This window comes from Hemiscyllium ocellatum, chromosome 13, assembly GCF_020745735.1.
Source record: "Hemiscyllium ocellatum isolate sHemOce1 chromosome 13, sHemOce1.pat.X.cur, whole genome shotgun sequence".
Lineage (NCBI taxonomy): Eukaryota > Metazoa > Chordata > Chondrichthyes > Orectolobiformes > Hemiscylliidae > Hemiscyllium > Hemiscyllium ocellatum.
Window position 1 is genome coordinate 69,320,897 of NC_083413.1, and position 20,788 is coordinate 69,341,684.

Sequence of the window (20,788 nt, forward strand, 5' to 3'; positions counted from 1 at the left end):
AGCGCCCGCGGCACCAATGGCCGCTGCCGACCGTGACGTCACTTCCGCCCCCACCGACCTCGGAGCCTCTGCGATCGCCGCCCAAACAACCGCCCCGGTGATCACCGCACAGACAACCGCTTCCACGATCGCCGACGGAGTCGCGACCCCCGCGGCTACCGGGAATGACTACGGTTCTTCCGTCGCCACAACCATTTCCGCCCCTTCGGTTGCTGTCGCCGCAGCCACTTCCGCCCCCAATGACATCACTAACCTGCAGGACCACAATGCCTCAGGTTTCTCCGCCCCCACGCCGTCTTACGTCACTACACGTAACCCCGCCCTCACGCAAACCTTCGTCACCACGCATAACCCCGCCCCCACGCCGACTTTCGCCACCACACGTAACCCCACCCCCACGCTTATTTCCGTCACGACGCATGACCCCGCCCCCACGCTTGACCCCGCCCCCACACCGAGCATCGTCACCACGTCTAACCCCACCCCTACTTCGATCTCTGACCCCGCCCCTAACCCCGCCCCCAGCCCCAGCTCCAGTCCCACACCAGGTCCTAGCTTCCAACCATGCCGGATTTTCACCATCCCTCCAGACCTCCCCCTCTGAGGATGAAAGATCAGTCCTCAGCAGAGGCCTCACCTTCATTTCCCTACGCCCTCGAATCAATGAGTTCAACACGCGGCGAGATATTGAACAATTCTTCCGCCGCCTTCGCCTCCGTGCCTACTTTCACAACCAAGACTCCCGACCACCCTCTGATGACCCCTTCTCCCGCCTCCAACGCACCCCATCCACCTGGACACCCCGTGCTGGCCTCTTACCCGCCCTCGATCTATTTATAGCCCACTGCCGCCGCAACATTAACCGACTCAACCTGTCCACCCCTCTTACCCACTCCAACCTCTCACCCTCAGAACGTGCAGCCCTCCACTCCCTCCGCTCCAATCCCAACCTCACCATCAAAAGATTCCTGATGAAGGGCTTATGCCCAAAACGTCGAATTTCCTATTCCTTGGATGCTGCCTGACCTGCTGTGCTTTAACCAGCAACACATTTTCAACTGTGATCTCCATCATCTGCAGACCTCATTTTTTACCCACTGAATTCTGGAGCCTGGCTGTCAAAATAGTGATGAGTGAAACAAATCGCTGAGTTCCTTTCAATAATTGACCTGACCCAGATCAGGCAGAACATTAGTGAGGAGGAGCCTGAGAGCCTTGGGTTAAGGTATCAGTCAGTAGCCTGTTTACTTCTAAGTCAGTAGCTTGTGGCTTCAAACAGCATTCCAAACTTTGACACCTTAATTTTTAAGTTCCATTTTCTGTACTGAGTTGATGCCATTGGAACAGAGTTTCACCTTTCAGTTGAGCCATTTAATTGATTAAAATGGACAGGTTTAAAAATCACATGATAGTGATTTGTTCTGTCTAACCTACTTCCTCTTGTTGCCCAAAACATTTTAGAACATAGAACATAGAACATAGAACAATACAGCACAGAACAGGCCCTTCGGCCCACGATGTTGTGCCGAACATTTGTCCTAGCTTAAGCACTTATTCATGTTTCTATCAATTGCCGCTTAAAGGTCACCAATGATTCTGACTCTGCCACTCCCACAGGCAGCGCATTCCATGCCCCCACCACTCTCTGGGTAAAGAAATCACTAATTTTAAATTAAATTAAATTAAATTTAATTTAATTTGTGGGGAATTATTTTATAAATGCTAGCTACTGAATTTGCCAACATAACAAGAACAACAATAAATCAAAAGTAATGTACTGGATATGAAACACTTCCAAGAATCTGTTAAGTACCATAGAAATTAAAATAATTTATTTCCTTAGTTACGAAGACTCACTTATGCTGAAAAGAAGACATCAGCGTGACATGAGAAATAAGTTTTGTCTAAGTTTAGTTTAGACAAAGAGCATATAACCATTAGGATGGATAAACGTTTGCAAATTTGAAGCAAGGATAGAGTACAGAATCAACCTTTCAGCAGAATAATAGATAAAGGAAGAGAGAGGGGCACCTTTTCAGGATTACTTGACAACTCTAAGCAAGAACTAGATCTATAATTATGGAGTAGGAAGTTGAGGGTTTTAAAGTTACTAACAATACTGTCAGATATTTTTCCTCATGAGATATGGGTAGCAATATAATGTTTCTTAAAGTAAACAATGAGTGGTTGATGACTTGATGATAGAATCTCTCTAATGTACTTTGAATGGGCAGGTTTCAAGGCTGAAAAGCCTTTTCTGATTTGTACCTTTTACAAGTTGGTGTGCTCATTGAAATATCATCGATATTATTTTCATAGTAAAACGGAGAATGGCGTAGAATATAGCTCCTAAAACTGCAGCTAAGTCCTTACAGCCTTGAGTTATAAGAACTGAATCTTTTCTGTCTTTTTAAATCACTGATTCTAAACAGACAGACCTGGCAACATTTCAATTTCCAATAAACTGGCAACATTCTCAGTGTTTTACTTCATAACAAATGGAATTGGAGGTAGTTGCTATAAAACAGCAGCATGCCACATGATTTTCTGACATTTCTTCAGTGATTCATTTCCACTTTGATTTGTGGTGGAATTTCCAAAACAATTTACCTCTCTGTCATAGGCATAATTAGCCTTTTATAACAATTGAAAATAATGTGATTTGTTTATTTTGATTTTCCCCAGAAAATTGTCATATTTTCAGTGAGGACTATTGCCAGCTTTCTAATGGAACATCTTATCTATAATTTCAAATCAACCTTAAAACACAAATAGGAATTTCTGAGTTGTCAAGTAAAATTGCTGGCTTATTAAGCCTTTTGCAAAACTAGAAGCGAGAAATTGGGTTGCCCTGATTTTCAGACTCAACACGTGTAATGGGCCCACACTCTTAGAGAACAACGTGAGCAAGCTGCAAGGCTTACTTACACTCTCCCTTTGAATGATTATGTACTGCTTGCCACTGCTGTGCTTCTAATGCTGAAGTCTGCTTCTTAACACTCTCAGAGAATTCTGCACAGAAGCAGGAGACAGAGCTCTTTGCAAATTATGCGATCTTAAAGGGACAATGCGCAAAAGGTTTGCTTCAGTGTTAATTACTGGCCAGCGTGTACCAGCTCAGTGAGGGATTCATTGTAATAGACATGGTGCCGGCAACATTAATGGTGCAGGACAGGTGAACAATGTCATGTTCCTATTATGGGGGTGTTGGTGGTTTGGCAGGGTGGTGCAGGGCAGCCGGATCTCTCAAGGACCACCCTCAGAGGGTGAAGAGGCTGATATGTACAGCTGCAAAGATGAGGTAACATACAGGGTGGCACTACAGAGAGTGCGCACTTGGGTCCTGGATGCAATGGGTGATCTACATGATAGCTCTCTGTCACATGTGAGGACACTCCCTCACAAAGGGAGCAGCTGTCCGAAATATATTCAAAGCACTCCTGGGTACTTTCAGACCATTTACAATAGATGTCCAATAAATGTAAACATATCTGAAATCAGGGGAGATGAGCTTTTAAATAACATCACCATATTTCCTGGACTGGCATTATCTAATGCTGGGATCATGGCATCACACTACCACATGGCATCAGGTCAGTGCCAAACCCACATGAAGGGGATGGGCTGGTCTGTGTATCCACACTTTGGAGAAGATTGTGTGAATTGTGCAGGTAGTGGTCAGCCTGCCCTTCCAAGAAACTCAGCCAGGCCTTTGCAGCATCCCTGGATGTGCTCACATGCAAATGATCATTTGATCCAAAATCTTCAGTTACACAGTAGCTCTAGTGTAGAAAAATATTGTGAAGAAATGCATGCTATTTGAATCCAAAAAGGGGCTTTTAAAGACACTTGTGGTGCTGAGGCACAACGCATTTAGGGAAGGAGTTACATGGCTGGCATAGAACATAGAACATTACAGCACAGTACAGGGCCTTCAGCCCTCGATGTTGCACTGACCTATGGAACCAATTTGAAGCCCATCGAACCTACACTATTCCATTCTCATTCATATGCCTATCCAATGACTATTTAAATGCCCTTAAAGTTGGCGAGTCTACTAATGTTGCAGTCAGTGCATACCACACCCCTACCACTCTCTGAGAAAAGGAAATACCTTTGACATCTGTCCTGTTTTTATCACCCCTCAATTTAAAGCTATGACCCCTCGTGTTAGCCATCGCCATCCGAGGAAAAAGGCTCCCATTGTCCAACCTATCTAACCCTCTGATTATATGTCTCAATTAAGATGCCTCTCAACCTTCTTCTCTCTAATGAAAACAGCCTCAAGTCCCTCAGCCTTTCCTCGTAAGACCTTCCCTCCATACCAGGCAACATCCTAGTAAATCTCTTCTGAACCTTTTTCAAAACTTCCACATCCTTCCTGTAATCCGGTGGCCAGAACTGTACGCAATATGCTAAATGTGGCCGTACCAGAGTTTTGTATAGCTACAGCATGATCTCATGGTTCCAAAACCCAATCCATCTACCAATAAAAGCTAACACACCATATGTCTTCTTAACAACACTATCAACCTGGATGGCAATTTCCAAGGATCTATATACCTGGACCCCGAGATCTCTCTGCTCATCTACACAATCCAAGAATCTTACCGTTATCCCAGCACTCTACATTCCTGTTACTCCTTCCAAAGTGAATCACCTCACACTTTTCTACATTAAGCACCATTTACCATTTCTCAGCTCAGTTCTACAGCTTATCTATGTCCCTCTGTAACCTGCAACATCCTTCATCACTATCCACAACTCTACTGACCTGAGTGTCATCCGCAAATTTACTAACCAATCCTTCTATGCCCTCATCTAGGTCATTTATATAAATGACAAACAACAGTGAATCCAAAACAGATCCTTGCTGTACCCCACGAGTAACTGAACTCTAGGATGAATATTTCCCATCAACCACCACGCTCTGCCTTCTTTTCAGCTTGCCAATTTCTGATCCAAACTGTTAAATCACTCTCAATCCCATACCTCCGTATTTTGTGCAACAGCCTAATGTGGGAAAACTTATCAAATGCCTTGCTGAAAGCCATATGCATCACATCAACCACTTTTCCTTCACCCATCTGTTTGGTCACCTTCTCAAAGAAATCAATAAGATTTGTGAGGAACAACCTACTCTCCACAAAACCTTGTTGGCTATCCCTAATCAACTTATTCATCGCTAGATGATGATAAATTCTACCTCTTATAACCCTTTCCAACACTTTACCCACAACCAAAGTAAGGCTCACAGGTCTATAATTACAGGGGTTGTTTCTACTCCCTTCTTGAACAAGGGAACAACATTTGCTATCCTCCAGTCTTCTGGCACTATTCCTGTAAACAATGACAACATAACAATCAAAGCCAAAGGCTTGGCAATCTCCTTCCTGGCTTCCCAGAGAATCCTAGGATAAATCCCATCTGGCCCAGAGGATTTATCTATTTTCACACTTTCCAGAATTGCTAACATCTCTTCTTTATGCACCTCAATCCCATCTAGTCTCTTAGCCTGTATCACAGTATTCTCCTTGACCACATTATCTTTTTCAAGTGTGAATACTGATGAAAAGTATTTGTTTAGTGCTTCTCCTATCTCCTCTGACTCCACGCAAACTTTCCACTACAAAGTTTGATTGGCCCTAATCTTACTCTCGTCATTCTTTTATTCCTGATATAGCTATTGAGAACCTTAGGGTTTTTCTTGATCCTATCTACCAAAGTCCTCTCATGTCCCCTCCTGGCTCTTCTTAGCTCTCTCTCTTTTGATCTTTCCTGGCTAACATGTGACTCTCAAGCCCCCTAATTTAGCCATCACATCTCATCCTAACATAAGCCTTCTCCTTCCTATTGACAAGAGATTCAGCTTCCTTAGTAAAGCACAGCTCCCTCACTCAACAACTTCTTCCCTGCCTGACCGGTATATACTTATCAAGCACTCGCGGTAGCTGGGCTTTGAATAAGCTCCACATTTCAATTGTGCCCATCTGCTGCAGTTTCCTTCCCCATCATTTGCATCCTAAATCTTGCTTAATTGCATCGTAATTGCCTTTCCCCCAGCTATAACTTTTGCCCTGCAGTATATACCTATCCCTTTCCGTCACCAAAGTAAACCTAACCAAATTGTGGTCACTCTCACCAAAGTGTTCACCTACCTCCAAATCTAACACCTGGCCAGGTTCATTACCTAGTACTAAATCTAATGTGGCCTCACCCCTTGTTAGCCTGCCTACATACTGTGTCAGGAAGCCCTCCTGCACATATTGGACAAAAGGCAGTATCTGCAACCTCTCTTTATACATTGGCAATGGCAGAACAATGCAAGATACACCTGAAGAAAGAAGCATTCAAGGGGGAACAGTGAGATTTGGGGTGGTATCGTAGCACTAGAAAAGATTACTATGGTAGAGAGGGGTGAGAGCAATGAGAGATTTAAATACAAAAATTAATATTACCAGGTTTCGAAGCAGTGGCGTGTACAATAAATCAAATGCAACAAGGTGACATAATTACACAGCTAATCCTCTATGCCCATCAGATTAACTTTTTATGAAAGCTGAATGCATACTACAATACAAAATTCACATTATTAACCAACATGGCGCACATTCAGCTGATATTTGGAGAGGTGGGGTCTCAACTCTATTTGGAACATAGCCAACTTAAAAGCGGCATGGTGTCTGCGACCTCTCTTTAAAAAGAAACAGGGCTATTTGCATGAATTTTACTCCATCAGGAGGCGTCAACTAGGAACATTAGCAATTTTCCACTGTAATTTCATTGGGGATTTGGCAGTGTATACATTGTTGCGAGAAGAATGAAGCATTGATTGACCAGCGATTAAAAGGTTGATGCTCAGTCCTGAGAATATCAGATTCTGCTCACAGAAATGCTGCTTAATGCAACTGAATCGCAGCACCCCTTACATTCCTCAGTCTGAGCTTGTCTGATTCAGTCTCGCTATTGTAAAGAAAATAACTTGAGGATACGATATCAGAAGAAAATAGCAGGCTTAGGACCTAGAATACATGAAAAATTAAGTGACAGGGCGCTGGGATTACTCCAGCTTTGCACGGCCAACAAATTACATTTTACAGTGAACACAATTACATAGCTGGTGGTTCCTTAATAATGTATGAAAGCCTGTCTGCATCACTGCCACCAGGCCAGCCAACCAGCCATCTGCTCCCATTCAGACATGATTCATCAGCTCCCATTTTTTTGCCCCCAGATACAGATCCCAGAACTGTTGTTGACTTTTGATAGAACGAAGTCGCCTCATTTATCTCTGTCCTTTTGTGCTCCCTTGGAATCACATCAATGTCCGTGGATTCAATTGTAACCTTTATTGTTATTATTATTACAAATGATGCTTCTTGACTGGCTTTGAAGCCTGCCTTCCTTTGGGAACTGTTCAACCACCCGCCAACATTAGATATGGATCTTGGTTGCGCAAATGAGGGAAAAAGAAAAAGAAAGAAACAGTCAGATTATGTTTGCAAAGATTTTTTTTAATACCCTGGGGTTTTTCTTAAATTCCATTTGCTGACAAATAGCATGAGTGAAATTGAACATTAACCACTTACTCTCCAAGTCTTATTCATACAAGCTTTCAACATTCCTGATTTCCAACAATTCTGGCAAACATTACTTTTCCAGTTAGAGTGATTACAGTTGAAATGTTTATATAGACATACTGTACCTCATCCCCTGTATGAATCCACAATGCTTAAAGCAAAGTTCATACAAAGGTTTGAAAAGGAGAACACAGGACTAGAAATAGTTATTATCTTAAAGTGGATGAAAGGAAATTTCAAAGAATCCTAATGTAAACAGATAAACGAAGTGAGTGTGACTGAAGTGAAGAAAATAAACTGGTAATGAAAATGAATGTGACTGGGGAACAAATGAATGAAAACCGATGTGTTCAATTAAAAATAAGATTTATCAGCACAGACTGGAAAATCAAGCAGAAAGCAAAATGATGACTATATCTGAGTGCATTACATCATGGTGCCACCTGCTGTTAGGAGACTAAATGATAAAGATAGTTTATAATTAAGTAACATAGTGTTATTCCAGTAACACTCAAATTTTGCATGAGTAATGATGTTGAAACTGTTAGCATTTGTCACATTACTCCTTTGTAACTGACAGAAATGTCTGCACACAGGTAAACCCAGAAAGACAGAGGTTGCTGCCAGTTGTAGTAATTGTATGGAGCTCAACCAAGTGAACCTCATAGAACATGAGTTCCCTGATTGGGGCTATTAGCCTGGTCCAATCAGAGAGCTCTGGCTGACAGATATAAACAGGAGGAAGGTAATGGCCGAGTAATACTTGGGAGAGGTGATGGCCTCATCACTGGACTGTTAATCCAGCGACCCAAACAACATTCTGTGGACCCAGGTTTGAATCTCACCGTGGTAGCTGTGAAATATGAATTAAATTTTTAAAAATCTGGACTTGAAAGTCTAATGAGGACCACGAAACTATTGCCCATTGTCAGAAAAACCCGTCTGGCTCACTAACATCCTTCAGGGGAGTAAATCTGCTATTCTGACCTGGTCTGGCCTACATGTAACTCCATACCCACAGTAATGTAGTGGATTCTTAACTGCCCTCTGGTCAATAAATATTGGCTTAGCCAGCGACATTCTTATCCGGTGACTGAATTAATAAAAGGAAAATGTCAGAGGTTCTATTCACTCTGAGGGTTGACTCTAAGGAAGCCTGACCAGTATCTGGTACTAGTAAATAAAAGGTAATGTGGTGATGGGATACCAGCCTCTGTAGAATTATTACACTGGGAGAAAGTGAGGATTGTAGATGCTGGAGATCAGAGTTGAAGAGTGTGGTGCTGGAAAAGTGCAACCGGTCAGGCAGCATCCGAGTAGCAGGAGAGTCACGTTTCGAGCATAAGCTCTTCATCAGTAATTCCAAACTTTTCTGATAGATGGCGTTTTGGGGCACCTCCAGATTGTTATCAAATAGAAATTCATGAATTCTTGAAATCTTCTAATTTTGTGGACAACTTTCATGTGGGCAACTCAGCACAATGGTAATATTCTTATCAATAAGCAAGCATTCAAGACCCACTTCTGAATCTAATAATCACTCATAACATTGTCAAACAGGTCAAGTATCAGCCTGTGAATCCTTCCAATATGCCTGAAGGAGGCAGGCAGATGTCAGGAGTGGGGAATTTTCATGGTTGTTATTGTGTAAAAGGCAACACCAAACCACTGCAGTACTTTGTTGAGCCTAATCATGGACAAATTCAATGGATGTTCATGGTTGCCAATACTAGCATGCTAGAAGAATGAGAGGTCATTCTACTAACACAGAAGCATTGTCTCAAATACAAAGACTTGTAAATTGAAGTCTTTTCCAAGTCATTTGAATCCCTGCACAAACAGAAAGCAAGAACATCAAAAAATATCTATTACATCTTCTATAAAAATATTGATACCCAGAGAATGGTGTTTTGGGAAATACATACAAAGCTAGATTACGGGCACAAACGCTGAGTATATTTTTACATTGCATTGGTCACCTGCTTGAACCATCTCAACGTCTGGGGTTCGTTCTCATGAATCCTTCGAATTGGTATCAGTACAAACTACTGAGACCATGTGGGAAGAATGCTCATACAAAATAATTGACAGAAGTTAGGCTCAATCATGATGCATAGTAAATACGTTTATTACATACTATTTCACATCTATATAGACCACATTTGAGATGCATGATGGTCTCTTGTGAAACAGCAGGCTTAACTTCATAGTAAGTTCACATTACTGCTTCTGAAACACACTCACACAGCATTGGTAACAAATACTGTTTAGCTCCTCTGATAAACAGTCCTTTATTATCTTGATAATGGATCTTGTGAAGTCAGTTGGTCCTTTCAGATTGCAACTACCCAATACAATATGTATAGAATTTCTTTGCATGTGTGGGAAATTCAATCTCATTGTATTTTGCATGTGAATGGAAAATAGGCTTGCATAGCATGAACTTATTTACTAAAGACAGGTAAAGCAATGAAATATGCATGCAAATATAATATGAGGGTGACCCACGATTGGAAACAATTCAGTTATGATGAATCAGAACCCTTAGTTAATTAGACAAATATTGAACATATAATTACAATATTATAAATATATGGATGATAATGGAATAATGATGGGCTTCAGATCAGTTTCACAGGTTGGTGCAACATCGCAGGCCAAAGGGCCTTAATGCGCTGGATTGATCTATGTTCTAGGTACCATATATATTTAAAATGTGGGCACAATCAAAAAAGTGAACATAGATGTAAATTCTGTCCAGAGTGGAACAGTGGAATGTCATTCTGAAGGTGTGAAAGGAACTTTCAATTTAGATTCTCCAAAGGAGAAAGGCAAGTCAAACCAAACTGGCCTGTGATTACCTGTAGCTAACATGAGGAGCTGACTACTCACCACCCTCCCCCTTACCCTAATCCCACTTCAACAGAAAGCTATCTCCTACTGTTTATGCTAAAAACTGCAGACATGTTGTATTTTATCTTTCCAAGAATATCCAAAACAGGGGTTAAAACCAACTACAACCAATGGTCTAGATTCCTTAATGGACCTAGTGTGCTGCAAAAGGTCATTAAACTCTCCTAAAACACATGTAAGAAAATAAGGAAGAATATTTTGCTCTAAGTGTTGCAAGTGAATCAGCAGTTGTAAGAAAAAAGAACAAAGGCCTTTCAGTTAACCTGCAAAGCTATATACATCAAAATCAACTATTCAATTACCAACAACTGTGCTATCATTATCACCCAATATTAACGGGCCACAATCTCCCAATGTCTGCTCTTCATGGAACTCATAACATTGATCCACATATCTTTTATAAACTTTGATCTTTTTTGCTCTCACTGCTTATACTTTTGTCTATGCTGCATTGCTGTTTGTTTCTCACATTTAACCAGCAATAATCTCATTCTTTTATTTACTCGAGAAACAGTTGTAAAATAGGTTCCTTTTAAACAATAAATTTGCTTGGTCTGAGAGAAAGGTATCAATAAGAGAATGGGCCCCTGGTAAATTAACATTGGTGTGACCAATTAAGGGGACCTGCAAATAAAGAAGGGCAATCAGTTCATCCCTCCACACTAGGGAGGTTGACGATTTAGAGTGTTCAATCTGTAACTCCAATGATGGAGAAATTCACCTTTATGGACTAGTCATAACACCATGCAACAATGGAGCCATTGCTGGTATGGCAAGATAGTGATATAAATAAGACCACTGAATTTAGGAGCAGATTGAAGCAATTCAGTGTATTGAGTCTACTCTGCTATCCAATGAGATCATGGCTAATCTGATAAACCTCAACTCCACTTCATGCATTCCTGAGGAAATATTGCACTGATGGTGATACTTGGATCACATTTGTCAATGTGGAGCAAAAGAGGATTAGATTGAATCAGCAGACCATTTTGATCCCACCAGCTTTCATTTTCTCTTAATACATACAATATTGCCAAGATTTTTAAGTTCATTCCAAGTAAAATTGACAGTGAAACCATGATATGTATTCTCATGAAGAATTTGAACTTGCACCCTATGAACTTTATTAAAGAAATGTGGTGAAAACATGAGGCACTGACTTCCCTTAAGTTTGCTTCAGTCTGTTAGTTTAGATTAATTTCAACACTGCTTCCTTTTGGATGAGATGCTAAACTAAGATTCCATCTATCCAGGCACGAATAAAGGTAAAATGTTGCATTATTCAATCTGAGGAAAGGCAGGACAGTTCAGCAGGTGCTCTGAACAACATGTATCTTTGTGTGAAGTGTTAAATATAAGCTAGAATGTAAACATCTAGGACTTACTCAGTAAACAATATTCGACCCTCCTCGCTATTTTGGATTTTCTGTTCATGTGTTTACACACTGTCTTCAGTGAATGGAACTTCTGTATACAAAGACTCTATCAATCCTCATTTTCACATTTACTGCTTGTTCCTTAGTTATCTTTTTCTCCACTGTATCAGTTACTTTGAAGCTGTTTCTAAGTTAGCATTTATGACTATGGTTTGAAGGTTATTTTTTAGCAACATACGCGTTTTAAACACATAGGGTTCAGAAAAGATTTCCAAGGATGTTGCCAGGTTTGGAGGATTTGAGCTGTAGGGAGAGGTTGAATAGACTGGGGCTGTTTTCGCTGGAGCGTCAGAAGCTGAAGGGTAACCTTGTAGAAGTTTGTAAAATCATGAGGGAGTTGGATAGGATAAATAGGCAAAGTGTTTTCCCTGGGGTGGGGGAGTCCAGAACTAGAGGGCTTAATTATAGGGTGAGAGTAGAATAGATATAAAAGATTCCTAAGGGAAATTTTTTCATGCAGTGGGTGATATGTGTATGGAATGAGCTGCCAGAGGAAGTGATGGAAGCTCGTACAATAGAAAGGGTTTGGAGGGAAATGGGCCGGGTGTTGGCACGTGGGACTAGATTGGGTTGGGATATCTAGTTTGCATGGATGAGTTGGACTAAAGAGTCTGTTTCTATGCTGCGCCTCTCTATGATTCTATCACTTACACTTAGTGTTGCATGCAACTTCAATTGTTCAATAAACCAATTAATATTTCTTCTGAAAACGTATTGCAATTTGTTTGCGCTTTTCTGAATATCAGAAGTTTCATTGCTTTGTTAAAATCCTGACAATAAATCCCAACTAAAACATGCAATGTATTTTGACCTTTACAGAGATCCATCCAAATGCCAAAGATTTAACATTTTTAACCAAAACAAAAAGGATTTTGTCAAGGATTGGATTGGTTATCTGCCATAAAAAGGATTGCTGAAAAAATTTTCCTCTTGAGGGTGAAACTTCTGAAGAGGAAAGGACTGGAAAACAACGTTCTGGTCAGAGTTTTATTGCAGCTTAGGATGAGCTGGTATGAAGTCCATTGTGCAAAGGTAACTGGAAAATACACAAGGTAGAAGGTATTTCTGAAATAACAACGGTTGAGTGCTTGTTAACAATCCAGACATATGCCAACTTTGAGGCCAATTTATGTCTGGCTGTTTTAGTTGGAATCAAGGCGATTTTGAGCTCTGATTCCTGCCAAATTGTATTATTGTGAACGAACTTCAGCTTTGGCAAGCACATACAACACATCTACACTCTTCAGACTACTTTCAGCTATGATATAAGATATAGGCTCTTCATGACATTAAAGTTTACCATCTCATCATATCGGAATGAAGAAAATGGAAGGCAAAAAGAGCTTGGCAGGGAACTGTTTCTAAACTCATTCAATATGATCTCTTTCTGTGAAGGAAATGCTCACAAGCTCAAGTACTGTAACCATTATATCAAGGAGGACTGTAAGTAAGTATGAAGTACAAACCGAGGAATGAATTTTTTCAACAAGTTGATTTAATTACTTTGTTGTTGAGAATGAAATAAGGACATTTCTTTGTAGTTCTTGACTCAGACTTCTTTGTAGAACAAAAATATTTGTTTTAACTTACATAAGGAAAATGTCTGTGTTAAGTTTTAGGGTTTTGTAATCACTGTTTTCTGATATGGCCAGCAAATATTAAGAAGGAATTTTCCAATAGTTTGTTAAGTTTGTAAAGAAGGAGCAGTTTAACTTTGGTACATTAATTAATTAAGCAAAGGAAGTATATGACATATTAATTATTGAGGATGATTCTCTAACTTCAAAAGTAAACAGGCAGTTAGCATGGACTAATTCAATACTGTTAAAATTGTGAAGACATCATCTTGCTCCCTAGCTGAAGTGTTACAGAACTCTTCCCTGGGTCTTGCCTCAATCCCTTGTAGTCCATCTTCCATGTGAAGAAGACAGCTGCTTGACAAGGGCTGCCTGCTGACACGAAAGGTGCTTGATGAAGACTGACAACTGACTCTGAGCACTTGTTGATGTTTCTTGTTTGTGGAGTCAGTAACTTACGCTGTGTCAATCACTCATTTGAATCCTTCTATCCAGTAGATGTGGGTCAATGACTCATGGCATTATAATACCATTCCCCATGAACTCACCTTCATCTGAAAGTTAGATATAGATTTTTTTAAATTTCAATGCTTCATTTTCCTAAATACATCCTTAATAATAGGATACAAATGGTGTCATAGTCCTCTTACACCAGGTGATAGAACGCAGAGGCCTCAGCACACTTTATTATCACCTTCCTATGTCCTTGTGTTATAAATTATATACGTTTGATGAAAGGAGATATCACTTTAGCAGCAGTTATATTGGAAATACTGGCAAAATTTACTTTAAAGGGACTCCAATTTTCAGCTTCTAAAATGACCCAAAGCCGCATTCATGACATATATATTCCTGAATGATCAAGTGATAGCCACTTTAAATGAAAACCGCACCATGAGAATGAATCATATATTCAATCCCTCAACAACACATATTAGAGCCCTTCCATGATGTACAACTAAATTAATTTGAGAATATTGAATCCTCACCTTTTGAAATACTCTTACAATTAAAGTGTCGGCAGTTAAATGGATAGCTTGAGTACATGGGATTAATTCACCACCAGTTATGCAGTGCAACTGTTCCAACAGAAGCTGATAATACAAGCTCACAATGACAATTGAGTCTAGATAGAATAATTCAGTTCAGTAAAAGCTGAAGGAAGAGGCACTCACTTCTATTTTGAAAATTCCCTCCTAGGTGAAATAATAATCATTCTGCTTAGTGTAATGTTTTCTTAATTTCAATAATTTGCAATTCTGATTTAATCTCCAAGAGGATTTATTTTTTGCCATTATAATAGAGGAGATTGAGTTTGACTAGATAATGGAACATGAAACTGAGTACAATAGAATTATTAAAGTGGCCTTCAATTAAGCATAATTTAAATACATTTTATATTCTGGAAATTATGCTGGATAGTTTCCAATGCTAATTTGTATGCATGAGAATACATATCGTTCTCTGTTATGACACAGAGATAGACAGACAAACATGGTTAAGGGATAAATGAAAGAAAACTAGTAAGCTTGCTCAAATTTCCTTCATGATGCACTGCTCACAGGCATAAATGAAGAGCCTTTGACTGTTTTTCCTGAAATAATGATCACGGTCACCTTCTCGGTTCACCCAGACACAGCCATATTTCGCACTGAGCTTACTACTTATGGATTTTTGGAAGCTGGTTTATTGGATTCAGCAGGGAGTTTTTCAAAACTTCATGCAGTCTCAGCAGGAGCCTAGAACCATCTCAGAGAATATCGCCCAAAAGAACAACTTTAATTCTGGTTCTACCCTAATAGATTGAGTGACTCCCTCTGGGGCCTCAGTCATCACTCAACTCCCATCTGTTTGAATGTAAGGTCTCCTTCAGGCTTAGTGGAACCAACTCTTAGGTACTTGCCCCATTAATAGCCAACCTGTTTAAACATACTGTTCTTCCCGGGGGTCACCATATCTGTTGGATCCTTTTAATCAAGACTCAGCCTGTAATTAGACTTCAGGCCTGGCCTCAAACCCAAGCTGTCCCAAAGTCCATCAGTCATTTCCAACTCATAATTCAAAATTGAGAAAAGAATAAAAGAAAAATAATGAGAAATCAGCAAGGGTTCTAACATTCAGTATAAAACAATATAGCTAGTGTTCAAATTTGCAAGTTACTTTAAAAGCAATGTACAATGACAGCAGCATGATCATTAATTTTGCACATAATCTGTCAACTATGCATTGACAAAGCATTGACAGTTCAAGTCTAGATTATTCTTATACTGCAAAACACTTTGAGAATAGTAGTGTATTTGGAGAGCTGTGTGTGTGCTTATTCAAATGAGCACACTGGATACTACCAAACACTGAGGTGCCCAATGTTAAGGAAAAATGCCCAGATACAGAGGACCTAGTTCTTTGGGACGCTCCAAGTGGATGCTCCAAAACACAACTTGTGGCACTTTTGTGCATTTTTAGGTGATGTCAGTCATGCTGAATGATGTATTAATAAGTGAGCGCACAGTTAATCCACACTGGAGATAAGCAGGATTGTCAGATTAAGGTGTCAGTCAGTGTATAAAACTGATTTGACATCAAAACTATCAAAAGATTTCAACACTCTAGCAAGTGTCCTTTCTTTTGCAAATATGCAGAACCTGTTTTCAGGAGCTTTTTCATGTGAATTGATGGTTGATTTGTACTATCTGGTAAATGTTTCGGGTGCTTTCTAGTGTTGTTGAAAATGCTACTGTCTACAAGGACTTCAAGGCTTCTGTGCAAACCAATTACTTGAAAGAATAAGCATGACAATTGACTAGCAATACAGAATGACATGAACAATGAACAGAGGGTGTTGAGAGCAGGACAAGATGCTGAAAGAGGGAAGAAGAGGACAGGGAGAAAGACTCTCAGAAGAGACAGTATCTATTTAGATTGCTCAGAAAGTAGTTCTGCTGCCTGAATCTCAGTATGAAACAATGTGTAAGACATCTGCGCCTCAGTCAAATCTGCCATGAGCTGGGCCACAGCTACAACCATGGACCTCATGTTAGTGACTGTGAGGGTGGTCACGATCATAACCGTTCATCTGTCTGGCTTCTTCTGGGTTGAAGCAGGAGATGTTTGCAACATTTTATGATTTGCCACCGACTGTTCTATTAATGAAGTCATTGACGCTCTCCATTCAAGAAAAGCTGACTTGCAATTCATTCTCTCTTTCTGAAGAATAGCAGATAGGGAAGTTTGTGGCTTCATGGAGAAGACTATTTCAACCATGTTACCAGGTGCCTTTGTGTGAACTCCACCTTTCAGACACCGCATATCCACTCTAAAATCTAACACCACTCAAGAAAGGCTTATTATTTCTAAATGTTCAGTTAGTGTGCAACTAAACACAAGGAATCATGTGCAGGTCAATGCCTATTTGCTAGTATGGAAAATAAAGAACATGAAAGCATGGGAAGGGTTAAAGCATGAAGACCACTGACAATCTTTGCTCTGTGGAAGGCAGGATAGGATAACCATAGTGGAATATTCTTACACCAATTAGCAGAGTAAGGTTAAGGCTGAAGGGTCACTATGATGAGATAAGATAACACAAGTGTATGGAATGAGCTGCCAGAGGGTGTGGTGGAGGCTGGTACAATTGCAACATTTAAGTGGCACTTGGATGGGTATATGAATAGGAAGGGTTTGGAGGGATATGGGCCGGGTGCTGGCAGGTGGGACTAGATTGGGTTGGGATATCTGGCCGGCATGGACCGGTTGGACTGAAGGGTCTGTTTCCATGCTGTACATCTCTATGACTAAGTAATAAAGCAAGTTTCTCTGTTAAGTGTTATTATGACAGGATTGGGACAATACATACTTGGAACATGACATTAAAATATCTAATTAATAGTAGAGTCAGCTTGAGACAGGAGACTATTGTAACAGATGGAATAGCTAAATGTCTATCATGACAGGTTAGTCTGGAACGGAAAGATCATTGTAGCAGAGTTAGCAATAAATATCTAACCATGGCATTAGAATAACAGTAAGTAGAATGTACAACTAAAGAGATATTGGGAACAAACATCACTGGTTTATTGTGTAGCTGCAGTGAGGTACTTTGATTAATATTGTTGGACATGCTGATTAGCCAACAGAAACATGCTAAAAATATATATAAAAATCCACGGACCCTGAGGTGTGTGGGCATTCAAGAATCAACTTTCTCAGTGTCAGTTTTTTGTTTGCAAATCAAAGACCTACTTCTTGAAGAACTCTCTGCGTCTCCTGGTGGTTCTCTATATTTTCTCCACAACAGGAACTGAAGGTAGCTTGTCAGGCACCTGTGGTGACTAGGAACATTGCAAAAGGACAAGCTGAGTAGTTATAGGAAACAGAAAAGCAGGAGTCAGCCCCTGCCCTCCCCTATACCCAGATGTGGAGGAGTTGAATAGACCTGTTCCCTACTCAAATGAAGAGGCATTGAAGCATGTCCAGCAATAAAGGGAACAGTAGAAATAGAGAGAGAGTTAGAATGGGATGGAAGTGCGGAAGACAAAAATGAACTGAGGAAAAGAAGAGAAAGAGAGAGTAGGGATAGGCAAGAGCAAATAGAAGCCATAAGAGGTGAGAAAGAAAAGCTGAAACATGAGATTAGTGTGCTGTGTGGGCTAAGGGAACAAAAAACAATTGAAGAATACTCATTGCGATAGGAAAGAAGGACTGAAGAGAAAGCTGTGAAAGTGATGCAGAGCAAGCAGAAAGTGATGACGAGAGACAAGGAAAGAAAAAGGCCCCAGTACCTAAAGAATGGGAAGAGTTAGAAATAGCATCGGACTCAGAGCCCGAGGGGGATTTATTGAAAAATAGTGATGGCAAAGGGAATAAGGGCCAAAAGGGAAGGATGCTATCGCTCCTTATAAAAGAGGGGAAAAACCTGTAATACATTCTTTGGGGAACTCAGGATCTGGAAGGGCTGAAGAATGTGCTGCCCGGTTTACATAAGGGAATGGGAAAGTGGATCAGGGCTTTTGAAGATGAAACCACAGAGCAATTGCTGGCTATAGGAGAGTTGAAGGCACTGCTGGTGAGGTTGGTAGGGCTCCCAAAGTTAAAGGAAATAATGGTCCGAGCCCGTTTGAAAAATGCAGCAGACAATCCAATGATTGATGGGGTCAGGTTTGATCGAGAGAGACAGAATGTATGGCAGGCCTTAAGAGACTGATTATCCACCCAAAATGGACCTCCAGGCTCAGAGAGAGGATCCACTGGAAGAAAGTGAAAACCCAGTTGCCTACTTGGAGGAACAGTGAAAGAAGTGGAGGCTGGAAACAGCAAGACATAGAGACCAATTAGTTGCTGACCACAATGTTCTGAAATTTCATCATTGAGGCAATGCCCTCCCAAGTCAGGTCAAGGCTGGAGGAGGTGGGTCTGACATCATCGATGACACACTAGGAAGTTAGAGATCATGTAGCTCATGCAGTTGAAAGATTTCAAAAAGACAAAGAGAAACTGTCTGAACAGCAGGAGGAGGTGCAAAGGAAGCTGGCACAAATACAGCACGAAGAGCTTAAAAAGAAGGAAAAAGAGAAGGCGAGAAAGGTGTTGCCAGTAAGAACCGACGCAGTAATCAACATGAACCGAGTGCCGGCGCAAGGGGGGTCCTATCAGGTAGCCAGACAGGGGCCAGAAAGTCCCATGCCAGCCATGGAGGCTTTTAGAGAAGCTTTCCCGCAGGTGACGTATCCGGGGCAGGGCAGATTTAAACAACAGCCTAAACAGAACTGGAGCCCCCAAGGACAGGGACGTAGGAATGGGGGATTAAGGTACATGATAAATAATCAGGCTCAATGGGGGCCAGAAATGATGTGCTGGGGATGCCATCAACCAGGCCATTTTAGGAGGAATTGCCCTTATTGGACTGGGCCCTCTCTGCCCTACGGCAGGCCTAGATGGCGGGAATCCCCAGTGGCCACTTCCCAGACACCTACAGGCCCAGCAGGACCTGTTAACCCATCCGAGATGTGTTAGGGATGCCCTGAGAACCTGGATGGGAAGGGCCACTACCCTATAGTCGCATGGGAGGCTGATTAAGAACTAGTAGTACAAGTTAATATAGACGGGCAGCAGACACCGGTGATGATAGATGCTGGAGCTACATACACTTGTGTATAGACGCGGTATGTCTCTCACCTTCCCATATCAAATAAATTTGTTAAAGTTGTAGGGTCTTCAGGGAAATCACAGTTAACCCGATTTACAGCTCCAGTAAGATTAGAAATGGAAGGTAGGGAGATAGTTCTGCCAATATTAGTGTCTAAAGAGTTGTCAATTAACTTGTTAGGTAGGGATGCTTTACTACAGTAAGAGGTAAGATTGGAGTGCACACAGCAGGGCTTGGTCATAGAAAGGCCAATACACAATGAGTGATGCAAGAAGTTACAGATGATAATGTTTATTGGATAGGGGATGTAGCAAGTGATATTCAAGACATTTGGGGGATGTAGGAAACAGAAGTGTTGACGATGTTGACTAAAGCAAGACCACCTACGTCTGAACTGCACTGTACAGTGATATTTGATGAGTTTCAGGATGAGGTGTTAGAGAGGCAGTGACAACAGGAAGTCACTGCTCCACAACATTTGAGAAGTGAAGCGATAGTATTAGGGGAGCAGGGAGTGATCCTGCATAAGTGGTATAGAGTACCAGGTGCCGCACCACATGTAACCTTACTGGTAAATAAGGGATATCTATCTAAATATTTAGGACCTATGGCCAGACATGTAGAAACTGTCAGGAAATGGCATATCCTCACAACGGGGATTTGGGAATCCAGGGATGGCAGCTGTATTAAAATCCTAGCATGCTGCAGCTTGACAGGGAATCTGAAGGAAGTCAAGGTAACACCCCAGCGGAGCATGGCTGTGACAGTGGAGGAAGATGATCAATATGGTAATGAGCAATTGGATGCATTACCAGCCACTTTGTGGTCACAGTATGATACAGATCTGGGGAAAGTGAAATCAGTTGGCTCAGTGGAAATAAAGTTGAAACCAGGAGCTGGGACAGTAGTGAAATTTCTGACAAATGAAGTTATCCCAAGGTTTGGTATATCGTTGGAAATCAGTTCAGGCAATGGGTCTGCCTTCATTCAGAAAGTAGTTAAGTTGATGCTGCAGTCTTTAAGAATTTAACAAGAGGTTTGGGTACTTGTATCATCCCCAGTCACAGGGTATGGTGGAAAGGATTCTTGGGACATTGAAAGCCAAATTAAACAAGATCTGCACAAGCATCAACTTTAATT